A 12,383-nucleotide genomic window follows, 5' to 3' on the forward strand; every position below is an offset into this window, starting at 1 on the left:
AGTAGCAGTCAGAACTGTAAACATGCACAATCCCATCTTCTCTTGTCATGGAAGAAAAGCAGGTCCCGCTCTGCAGCCAGACCCAATGACCCGCCCCCCCCGGTGTCACGTTAGCTTGTTACATCACAATCATCTGCTATCAAGCTTCATCACAGCTCTCAGAAACTATTTTCTGAGGACTAGAGGGTTGTAGGAGGGATAGTCCAAAAAATATGATATTTCTGTCAGGCCATTTCTTTTATTTTTAGATTAATTCTTTCATCTGAAATGTCAGACAATGTTGAACGGTGCAGACTCTCTCAATCCTTTTGTTATAATCAAAATAGCACAATCTGTACCGTCTGTTCTTCCACCGTACAGCAGCATGATCTTCAATCATCTCAATAAGAGTCCTTTTCTGTCCTAAGCAGCGAGGGAGGGCTCATAGTTAGAGAAAAACCTTTCTTCTCACTGCAAATGATTTCGGAGAAATATCATCGTGATTGCATAAAATCCACATTAAACCGAGGTAAGAAGGACAGTGATTCACTCGCTCACAGAGTTTACACCTTGAGTACAATGCTGATGAATCACAAATGGCAGGGACTCTTGTGTTTGCATGAATACATCAGGATTGTGGCGTGTGGGCTTCGAAAAGAACATGAATCAGTTTTTTGTTTTTTTGTGTTAAAGCTCATCAGATGTGATGAACGCTGCAGGAACGGGGGAGAGACGACCAGAATACCTGAGAGAGGAATTCAATGTTTTATTCCACTTTATACTTCTACTCTATCACATTTGAGATGGTAATAATGTGCTTTTTCCTTCTTGTTACTAAGATTCTCTCATATGAAAAGCTTCAATAACACAGAAGTGCTTGGTTAAAGATTTACTCCGCGGGTCTCAACCTTTCTGGCCTGTGTCCGCTCACACATTGAGAGATTTACTCCTCCAGACTTTGTTTCATTTTCTCCGGCGAGCTCTTCCAAATTGAATGACCAAATACGTCACTGGTTCATGTCCCCAAGAAAAAACATGTGCAAGGGATTTCTGGTTCAAATCTGATCTTATGCTGCTATGGAGAGAGTTTGGTTTGGTTAACGCAACAAAAACATTTATTGGGGATACACAAACAAAACCTTATTGTTCAGATCTTAGCAAGTTCACAAAACAATTCACCTACATGCACATTAAAACTACTTGTAGCAGCCGATTGTCAAACAGATAAAAGTATCAAATCAAACTTCTAATTATACTAATCAAAGGGCCACTGTTGCACCATGGGTTGTGGTGTACGCGGATGGGAAAAACTTAATGTCCAAACAGATGTCCAGTTTCAACAAAAAGCGTGGTTTATTTAACCACACAGCGAGCAAACAAAGAACAAAGAAAATTCCTGTGCCTCTCCCGCTCCGGTAAAAACCCATTTGCCCACCCAGGTGCTGGCTGGTCCCTTACCGACAGCCTACCTATATAACTTCAGGTGCCCCCCTACCGTGCCCAAATGAAACAAAACACAAATAATAAACAAGAAACACCTAAAGTAAACAAATAATAAACTAGAATACTAATAGAAATCTAATCATAGTGAAATCAAGCAAATTGACTGAGAATAACCAAAAACTAAATACTCACTAAACAAAATAATAAACTAAACAGCACTAAGTACTACAACTAAATAAATAGCTCCAACACTCCGGCCCCTAATTGTGCACTAAATCACAATTACTTTAATTTATCAAAGGAGCTATTCCCTCCACCCAATCTATGACTAGACAGTTCATGCATTAGCTTCAGTTCACTTTCTTCTTTATGATGTACCTGAAACAACAAAAGAGAGAGAGAGAGAAAAAGAGGGAGGGAGAGAGAGAGAAAGTCCATGGTGTCACATTCCTGCTTCCAACAGCAGGCAGAGCTTCGTCACAGGCCTCTCCAGAATGCTGGTCCTGGTCCGAAGGCGCACAGAGCGTACCAGGCCCTTTGCATCTGCTCTCACATCCAAGATTCTCCCCATCAGCCAAGATCCTCTTGGGGCTGCAGCGTCTGCAATGAGGACGATGTCTCCAGGAACGAGATTTCTCCTTGGTCTTGTCCATTTCTGTCTCTCTTGCATCATTGGTAAGTATTCAGCAATCCATCTCTTCCAAAACAGTTCTGCCATGTATTGTATTTGCTTCCACCTTTTCCTGATGTACAAATCATTGCGATCAAACAGTCCTGGTGGCATGATTGGCTTGCCCTTTAACATCAGAATGTGGTTAGGTGTGAGTGCCTCCAGGTCGTCCGGGTCATCAGAGACTTTAGTGATGGGTCTGTCATTCAATATGGCCTCAGCCTCACAAAAAACAGTTTGGAGCCCTTCATCATCGAGAATTTGCTGTTTGAGAACTGAAGTCAGAACACTTTTCACAGAGCGAATCAGGCGCTCCCAAACACCACCATGATGGGAAGCTGCTGGTGTGTTAAAGCTCCATTTTATGCCATCCTGGACCAACGCTCTCTGAATTTTGCCATGATTTAAACCAGCCAGACTTTCCTTCAGCTCCCGGTTAGCTCCAACAAAGTTTGTGCCGTTATCAGACCTGATGGTGGAGATTGGGCCTCGTCTACAGATGAACCTCCGGACAGCATTTATACAGGAATCTGTATCCAACATGTGCCACCTCCAAATGCACAGCACGGCTAGTCAGACAGGTGAAAAGCACTCCATACCTTTTAAGAAGACTTCTGCCTCTTTTAACCTCAATGGGCCCGAAATAGTCAACTCCAACATCTGTGAAAGGGGCTCTATCAGGCACCACTCTTTCCTCAGGCAAGTCCGCCATCTTCTGTTCAATGAGTTTCCCTCTGTTGCGTCTGCAAACAACACAGTCAGATATAACTTTCCTTGCAGCAGAGTTTGCATTGATGATCCAGTACCTCTGCCGCAGCCTGGACAGCATGTGATTTCTTCCTGCATGTCCCAGTTGATGATGAATATGACGCAGAATCAGTACGGATACATGCAAATCTTTGGACAAAATGACTGGATGTTTGGACTCTGTTGGTAATGCTGATTTATCCAGCCGACCACCTACTCTGAGGATTCCATTATCCATCACCGGATCCAGTCTGTACAGAGGACTCCCTTTTGCAACATTTTTACAACCATTCTTCAATGAGGAAATTTCAGCTTTAAATTTGTGTTCTTGTACATACTGAATGACTGACTGTTCTGCTTTTTCCAGATCTTCAGAAGTCAAGATTTGTCCTTTGAGTGTGGCTTTAAAGCTCTGAATTTTCCTTTTCACTTCCTGCTCTTTTGGCTCCAGCTTGTCCTGGCTGAGATATTTAGAGGCACACAGCTCCTTTCTCTTCTGTCCCAATAACACAAGAGTTCTCTTGACCTTCAGCAACCAGGCAACAGACCTTTTTAGTCTCGTCCAGGATGAAAAGTAACAGAGCAGGCGATCTGTGGCACTTTCAGAATCCACAACAACAGAATTTACAGTCAACTCCCTTTTGACCTCTGGGTCATCTGCAGGAATAACATGAAGATCAGCATCCAATTTAGGCCAAACCTCCTTTGGCCCACAGAGAAACTTCGGCCCATTTATCCATCTCCTGCCTGTCAGGAAATTATCTGCCGTCATTCCTCTTGATGCATCATCTGCTGGATTGTCCTTAGACAAACATATCTCCATTGATCAGTATCTGATGCTCCTCTGATGAAGGAGACTCTGTTTGCCACGAAAGTTTGAAATCGTCTGGTTTCATTACAGATGTATTTAAGAACAGTTGTGCTGTCGGTCCAGAAAACTGACTTTTCCAGCTTAAGTTGCAACTCCTTCTGAAGCATCTTGTCAACTCGAACTGCAAGAACTGCTGCTGTGAGTTCCAGTCGAGGAATTGTTGTCTGCTTAAGTGGAGCAACTCTGGCCTTTCCCAACAGAAATGAAACCTGAACGCTGTCATCCTTTTCCAGTCTCAAATAGGACACTGTTCCATATCCAACTTGGCTGGCGTCAGAGAAGTGGTGAAGCTGTGCAGTGGCAGGGTCTCCAAAGTCTCTGGGTTTCATACAGCGATCCACATTGAATTCAGCCACCTTCTGAAGATCCTCCAACCACTCAAACCACTTCTTGGAGAGAGAATGGGGGATAGCTTCATCCCACCCCAAGCTTCTCCTACAAAGCTCCTGTAACAACAGCTTGGCTGGAATGGTGAGTGGGGACAAAAAACCTAAGGGGTCATAAAGTGAGCTGACCACTGACAAAATACCTCTTCTTGTCTGTGGCTGTTCTTGCACTGAGGTTCTAAACTTGAATTTGTCAGTTTCAATGCACCACTGTAGCCCCAAAGCTCGCTCCATCGGAAGCTGGTCCACATCCAAATCCAGCTCCATCACTTCCTTTGCTCTGCAGTCTTCAGCAATTGACAGCAGCACTGTTCGGCTGTTGCTGATCCATTTGGAAAGATTAAATCCTCCTTTGTGACAAAGCGCAGTCACATCCTTGACCACTTGCACTGCCACCTCCTCTGAGGCCACTGATTTCAAGCAATCATCGACATAAAAATTACACTTTACTGTATTGACCACTTCATGGGGGAAATGTTCGGCATTGTCATCTGCTGTTCTCCTCAATGCATAATTTGCACAGCTTGGTGACGACACAGCTCCAAACAAATGAACTTTCATGCGATGTTCCACTGGAGCCTGTGAAACGTCTCCCCCAGGCCACCAGAGAAAGCGGAGAAAGTTGATGTGCTTTTCAGAAACATGAACTTGGTGATACATTGCTTGGATGTCGGCCATTACTGCAACGGGCTCTTGTCTAAATCGAACAAGGACTCCAACTAGAGAGTTGGTAAAGTCAGGGCCCTGTAAAAGCTGACAGTTCAGTGACGTCCCTTTGTATGCTGCTCCACAGTCAAAAACAACTCGCAGCTTGCCTTTTCTGGGATGATAAACCCCGTGATGAGGGATATACCATACATTTCCATCACTCTGTTTAAGTTGATCAGAAGGCACCACTTCAGCATATCCTTGAGCCACCATGTTGTTTAAAAATGTGATGTACTCTCCTTTAAATTGACCATTCTTGGCAAACTTTCTTTTCAGGCTCTGGAGGCGCTGTTCTGCAACATGACGATTATTTGGCATGAGAGGGTTTTCCTGCCTGAAGGGTAAGTCAATGCAGTAATGGCTTCCAATTAACTTTGTGGTGTTATTCATAACATTCATAAACTTGACATCCTCTCTGGACATTTCAATCTGTTCATCTGATGACCTCTCATTAAAATCATGGTTAAACTGTTTAACCAGCATTTCTTGAAGATGTTCAACAGAGATCCGGTTGGATGTTACAGCAGAGCAGTCACTTTTATTCTTGTTGCTCCCACCACGAAGTGGACCATTAATGACCCAACCGACCCTGGTTCTGACAGCATAAGGTCCTTCATCCTGGCTGTTTATGAGCTCCCAAGGCTCCATCACTTTTGGTGCATCAGTTCCAATGAGCAGATCAACACCTTCCTCAATGTCATGAAGTTGAACAGCCTTGAGATACGACCACTGATCAACGTCCTCTTGTCGTGGAATATTGAGTGATGAGACAGGCATGTTCTTTTGTGTTAAAACATCAGGTAACTCAATAAAGTCATTCATATTCAGACCAGACACTTCCAGACCTGACAACACATGAGCATTTACTATCTTCTTTTGACCCATTGTTCTTAACAGAATACTTGTCCTTTTACCTCTCACATTCAATTTTCTTGCCAAGTTCTCCGTACAAAATGTTCCTGAGCTCCCAGGATCCAAGAAAGCATACGTCTGCACAGTTTTGTTGCTCCTCTGACTCTTGACTTTGACTGCAACAATAGAAAAAATGGAGGCATCTTCCTGACCGGCCCCAATATGGCCACAGGTCTGAAACACTGCAGGTGAAACATTTGAAGAGCTCACAGACTGTTGATCAGAGGGTGTGGCTTTATCCTGACGCTCTATATGAAGGACACTTGGGTGCTTTTGGTGACACACGTTGCAATCCAAACGACTCCTGCAGTATTTGCTAGTGTGGCCTTTTTTCAGGCAACCAAAACAGATTCCTTTTTCTTTAATGAAATTAATCTTGTCCCTGTGTACTGTCATCTTGAACTGTGAGCATTGGTCCATTGAATGATTAACTTGTGAACAGAACAGGCAGTTGAGAGTGGAGGACTTGATCTTGTTTCCTGTATGTTGAGTTATGACTCCATCCTTTACTGTAGTGACGTTAGTAGCAAAGCTGCTTCCCTTTTTCCTTTGTTTGAAGTGACTAACAGTGGAAGCTTTGGAGTTGGTGAGCTGTGGGTCTTGAATGTTGCCAAAAACTGGATCTGAAGCAATTTTGACTTGTCTTTCAATAAACCCAACAAGATCAGCGAACATTGCTCTGTTACCTCTTCGTTCTTGCAGATCACAAGCAACATTTCTCCATCTTTCCCTTAACTTGTAAGGAAGTTTCACAATGATGCTCCTCATGTTAGATGGTAAGTCCAGCTCTTTCATGTTCATCAGTTGCTCTGTTAAGTTTGAACATCCACGTAGAAACAAAGAGAATGATTGCAACCCTTTAATGTCCTCACTTTTTACAGGTGTCCAGGTAAGTATTTTTTCCATGTATGCAGCTGCAATTTTGTGTTCATTTCCAAAGTGCTCCGCAAGAAGACTCTTGGCTCGGTGGTATCCCTGCTCTGAAGGCAAGTGCTGACAACTGTGCACCAGGTCTTTTGGCTGCCCCCTGGTGTACTGTTCAAGAAAGTGCAAACAGTCACTCCAATTGTCTGTTTTCTCCTCCACTCCATTTTCAAAAGCTCTGATGAAAGACCTGTATTGGAGTGGGTCTCCATCAAAAACAGGGATATTCCTAGATGGGAGGTTAGAGCACAGATTTTGTTGGACAAGCAACGCAGCAATGTCATTTTGTCTTTGCATAATGTTCACAATGTCATTTTGATGGTTGTCGGTCAGAGCAGTTTGATGGTGAGCATGTCCCATTTGAGTTCCATTTACAGTTTGCATCACATGAACTGGAGCTTCAACTTTTAATGTCATTTCATCCATTTGTTTAGGCTTAACCACTGATGGTTGGAGTTCAGGAGCAGACAAACCAAGAGCATGATCTTTTTTTTTTCATTTTATCAGGCACAAAGGTGTTGGCATGGGGATTTAATTCACTCGCACCATGAGAGTTGTTCCTTTCAAAATAAGAGTTCATGCCGTTTAAATGTTTTGAGCCACACTGTGAACGGATTTCCAAGACTTGAAGCTTTGCCTTTGTTGCTGCCAGTTCCGTTTCAAGCTCAAGTTGTTCCTTTTCTCTCCTCAGTTTTTCCTGTTGCGCTTCTATTTGATGTTTCCTTTTTTGCGCAGCGATGCGCTCCACAAGCGCTGCCTTATCGGCCTCAGCTTTGATGCGTGCAGATGATATTGATGAACTCCGTGATAGTCGGGAGTGTGATCTTAGCGAACTTGATTTTATACTTGCAACATTGGAGGCACTATCTTCAGGATGTATTCCATCAGCAACACATTGATTGTCAGGATCGTCTTTATTTGTTTCAACATATGGATGACCCGCCTCAAAGAGCCAGCCTTTTACGTTGTCAGTGAAATCACAAAACATTGTCATTTTTTCCAAGAAGTATTTGCTTTGCCTTTCAACTTCATCTTTGGGCAAAGCTAGACTCATAAAAGATGTATGGGTTTCATTTGCGTCTTGGTAACATTGCATGAACACAGCAAGCTCATTCTTTACTGAATCAACGTTTTGTATTGATGCCATCAACGCACTCATATGTTCCATGCATCTTTTAGCTTGTTTGCATTTTGCACTCCTTTTTTCCTGATATCTTATCACAATGTATTCCATTCCTTTAGAAGACATTTTAACAACTCTTTTTGATGACGGCTCTTCAGCCTCCGTTGCAGCAACATCAGACATTTTTCCGTTTCTTTTAATTGCTTTCTTTCCTTTTTTATTACACCAATGACAGTCCACAAGCGCACATAAGAGCAAGTTGCAAACACACGATGCTTATTGACCAACAGATCCTCTTCATCAAACAAACACACACTGCGGCCGGCTTTTTATGAATAAATGAATGCGCCGTGGCCGTGCGTAAAAGTAGACATGTAGCGATTCAACCATGCACTCATTGAACTCCATGTATTGTGAGATACTGTGTCAAACTCCACTCGTTTGGCCGTTTTCCATTACAGCTTTTTACAGTTATATCACATACCGGTTTCTTTGAGAAGGTTGAACGTCTTGTCGATCTGGGCCAGAAGCAGCATGCGCGCCGTGGCTGAGTCCAAAAGGTGATTAAACAATCTCTGCTTTCCATTCGTCCATAATGCGCACAATGCAACAAGTCCAGTGTTGAAGCTTATTTCCTTTGAGTCCAAGGGCAGGTTTTTTACTTATGTAGCAGCCGATTGTCAAACAGATAAAAGTATCAAATCAAACTTCTAATTATACTAATCAAAGGGCCACTGTTGCACCATGGGTTGTGGTGTACGCGGATGGGAAAAACTTAATGTCCAAACAGATGTCCAGTTTCAACAAAAAGCGTGGTTTATTTAACCACACAGCGAGCAAACAAAGAACAAAGAAAATTCCTGTGCCTCTCCCGCTCCGGTAAAAACCCATTTGCCCACCCAGGTGCTGGCTGGTCCCTTACCGACAGCCTACCTATATAACTTCAGGTGCCCCCCTACCGTGCCCAAATGAAACAAAACACAAATAATAAACAAGAAACACCTAAAGTAAACAAATAATAAACTAGAATACTAATAGAAATCTAATCATAGTGAAATCAAGCAAATTGACTGAGAATAACCAAAAACTAAATACTCACTAAACAAAATAATAAACTAAACAGCACTAAGTACTACAACTAAATAAATAGCTCCAACACTACTGGAGCTGATGATGTCACTAATCAGTGGTAATCACCTCGGGGGTTCACAGGAGACGAAGGAATTCAGAGGGCTCATGATTATTTGCAGGGTTTTCTTTTTAATTTAACTTGCATGTTTTAGCCTTTGGAGCAATTATGTCTAGACTATGATATTGAATTGTTTTTAATTTCAGGAGATCATCTGAAGCCCCCCCCCCCCCCCCAGGGGGTCTTTACCCCTAGTTTGAGAACCAATTATCTTGCAAACCAAGAAACGCTGATAAAACTCAGTAAATGAAAGTACTGTGAGTGTGGAGCTTCAGCAGATATGACGGAGGTAATAATACATGAACCCAGAAGCTGTTTTCTCCACCCTGGCTCATCCCCCTCTCGAGATCTCTGCCCAGAGTCCATGTGCAGCACAGTGGGAGGTGGGTGGGGTGATGTGGATCTAATCCTGACTGACAGACAGCTGGTCCCCCTGCCTGCACAGGCTCCATCATGTAACATCCACAGCTCCAAGCGGCTGAGGCGACTGACACCACCGATTAACAACAACTAATTTTTGCCTGCGTCAGGCTTAATTCTGTGGTGTTTGATGCTCACTCGGGAAAAAGCTGCTGCTAGTGGTTTTTATCTTGTGCCGATACAGAGAGGATTGCAATCTAACTAGGTTTCATTATACACAGTTGTCTGAAAGTGTTGTGATTTTCATGCCACACATTGTAGGCGTTCAGTGATAAGTTCTGAGGGAGTTTTGATCAGTGGAGGAGGAAACAGTTATTCTTCTTAAGCGTCAGTGTCACTTTGAGGTCAAGAAGGAAAGCTCGTCCATGAGAGGCTGAATAGAATCTTTATAATCACACATCAGTTGTGTGTTTGGTCTTTAAATCTTTTTAAGATGTTAATTTGAATCTAAAAGGCATAAAGTGCCAATATTGTCAGAAGGAGTGACATCTGGGTAGTGATGGTTACATTAACCCTTTTTTGGAAAAACAGGTGATACTGGAAAATTGGTCATGTAGGTCATTGGTCATAGCTTCTGTTCTAATGTGCTTTTATGAATTTTTTCATGGTGGGATGCATGATTACAGAGATAGAGGTATTTTTACAGCCTCTCATGTTTGCATCACGTCAGACGGCGGTTTGATAGGAAGGCGATCGTGCACAGATCGGGATTTCCCACAGGAAATTGGTGTTAAGTGCCATCGGATGTGAACTGAATTTAAAAGATAGTGACACATTTTGTCTTGTGATGTAGTCAGCGGATGCTGGGTTTTCTGTTACTGTGGTGGAGGCTTTTATTCCAACACCTCATGTTGGGGAAACCAGGTTTTATCCAGGGGTAATTTCCAGGTATCTTAAAACAGGATGTTGCTATGCATATATTTCATGGTGCCTTGGCTGAACACTATTTACAATTTGGAGAAATTACATGAACATGGCCTTTGTCCTGTTCTCTGCAGTCTAACTCTTTTATTTTGTACATTTTCCCTGTTATTCATTCCAGGCGAGAGCTTAAAGGTTTTTCATTGTCTTGTTATTGACCCTCGGAACTCCGACTCACTGGAGCTGCATGTTCCGTACATCCAGTAACAGCTGCATCACCATAGAGGAAAAGGGCTCTGATCAATAACCTCCTCACAACACTCCTACGTCCCTCTCTGGGGTTAAACACTCATGGGTTATTCCCACTGAGTGACTCTCCAGCAGGGCTGCAGTGTGTCGGTGTGTGTTTGTTTCTGTGTGTGTGTATGTGTGTGAGGGAGGAGAGGCTATGAAAGACAAAAAGAGACACAAAAATCTATTTGCGGTCGCAGGCAGAGTAAATCATTGCATGTCGGCGGACTTGCAGACAGTCCTGCTGGTGTGGGAGTGAACAGACTGGGACGAGGCTCTGGAGGACGGACGTGTGGGATGAGGACTCAACTCAAAGGTCGGTGACAAAGGCAAAGTTCTCCTGCCCACACTCGTCTTCCTCAGCTTCATGTGGAGTGGAGCAGAAGTCCAATGCAAATCACCAGTTAATTAGTTTCACATACACTGATCTGCAGAGTATATTATTATATACTGTTTCATGGATGTGGCCCAAAATACTTTCTACCTCCTTCACTGAAAATAGTCCCCAACAAAAACACTGTTTACTCATATTGTTCTACCTAAAACTACAACCCCCAGTGATTTGACAGTGTGTATTAACCTTTTAAATGTAAATATAGGCCTTTATTTAGGATCTGCTTTTATAGATTCAAATTTTCATTAGAGCTTGATGTTCAGTGCCGCCGAGTCATTGTTGGCTTTTAAATGTACAACCTTTAAAATGTGCAAACCTTGAATCATAGGTTAATATGTTTAAACTAGTCTCAGAGAATTCATCCTTCCTGGCTAACGAAGGACTTTTTGGAGATCACCATGTTCCAATTGTCTTTTGTCCTCTTGGTGGAGATTTGAAATGTGGATCAGTTTGCTGCCTCTGCTGCGATCTCTCCTCAAGCTTCACGTTTCACGAGCGGATGCGACACGTTGTTGTGCCTGGAACCCTTCTGCTGCACAGACAGATTCAACAAGTAGCTGCTTCCCATAGTTAATCTTGAGGTCAAGAAGTCAGTTCACGCTCGCGGCCGTGTTTCTCGTAACGAGCTGTTTAGTCTCAAGTGGTTTTGGAGATGGAGCGTCTGCAGAGCACTGGTCTGGAGGCACCAAAGCAAAGAGAAGAGACGCCACCTCATTTGTGTTTTCTGTGAAAACATTTGAGTGGTGGTACTTTCCTGCAGCGTGGAGGTGTAACCTGCTGCAGTGCGAGCAGGATGTGGTGAGCAGAGAGGGGGGGGGGGGTCTTCTCTAACGAGCTCTGTTGTTCCTGTAACGCTCTTTCCCCAGTGTTCCCCGGCGCTCGGCGGCTGACAGCTGCCACATTAAGCCGGAACGAGTAAACAGCATTTCATGACAGCTCTGACAAGATGAAGCCACTTTGATATTTTTAGAGGAAAATGTTTCTCAGAGGGGAAAAACAGCAGGAAATTATTATTAGTAGCAGTAGCAGTACTGTTAGTATTAGTATATTACTAGACCTTTATTTAGCTGCACAACGTTAGTTTTACCCCAAAGTAAATATTAGAGACTTCTATTATTATTATTGTATATTTTATATTTATATACCATCTAGTCTCATTCCTTATTTTATGTATTATAGCTTTTTCTGTGTTGATCACAGGAGCATCTGTAATAAAGCATAAAGCATAGAAGTTGATTTGAGTCAGGCTTTCTGGTCATTATCCAGCAAGTAGAAAAACTTGCTATTTGCTTTATAAAACCCTGTTTTAGACTCGGTGGAGGACATAAAACGTGATTTGCGACTTGCTGGGACAGACCTGATTGGGACTGTCCTCTATCTGCGGGACTGACGAGGGCAGAGCAGTGAGGAGGGAATCTTCCATGGTCACAGGGTCAACTGGCAGGGTGTCAGTGCTTGTACAGAC

The sequence above is a fragment of the Limanda limanda genome, chromosome 1 (genome assembly GCF_963576545.1).
Source record: "Limanda limanda chromosome 1, fLimLim1.1, whole genome shotgun sequence".
NCBI lineage: Eukaryota > Metazoa > Chordata > Actinopteri > Pleuronectiformes > Pleuronectidae > Limanda > Limanda limanda.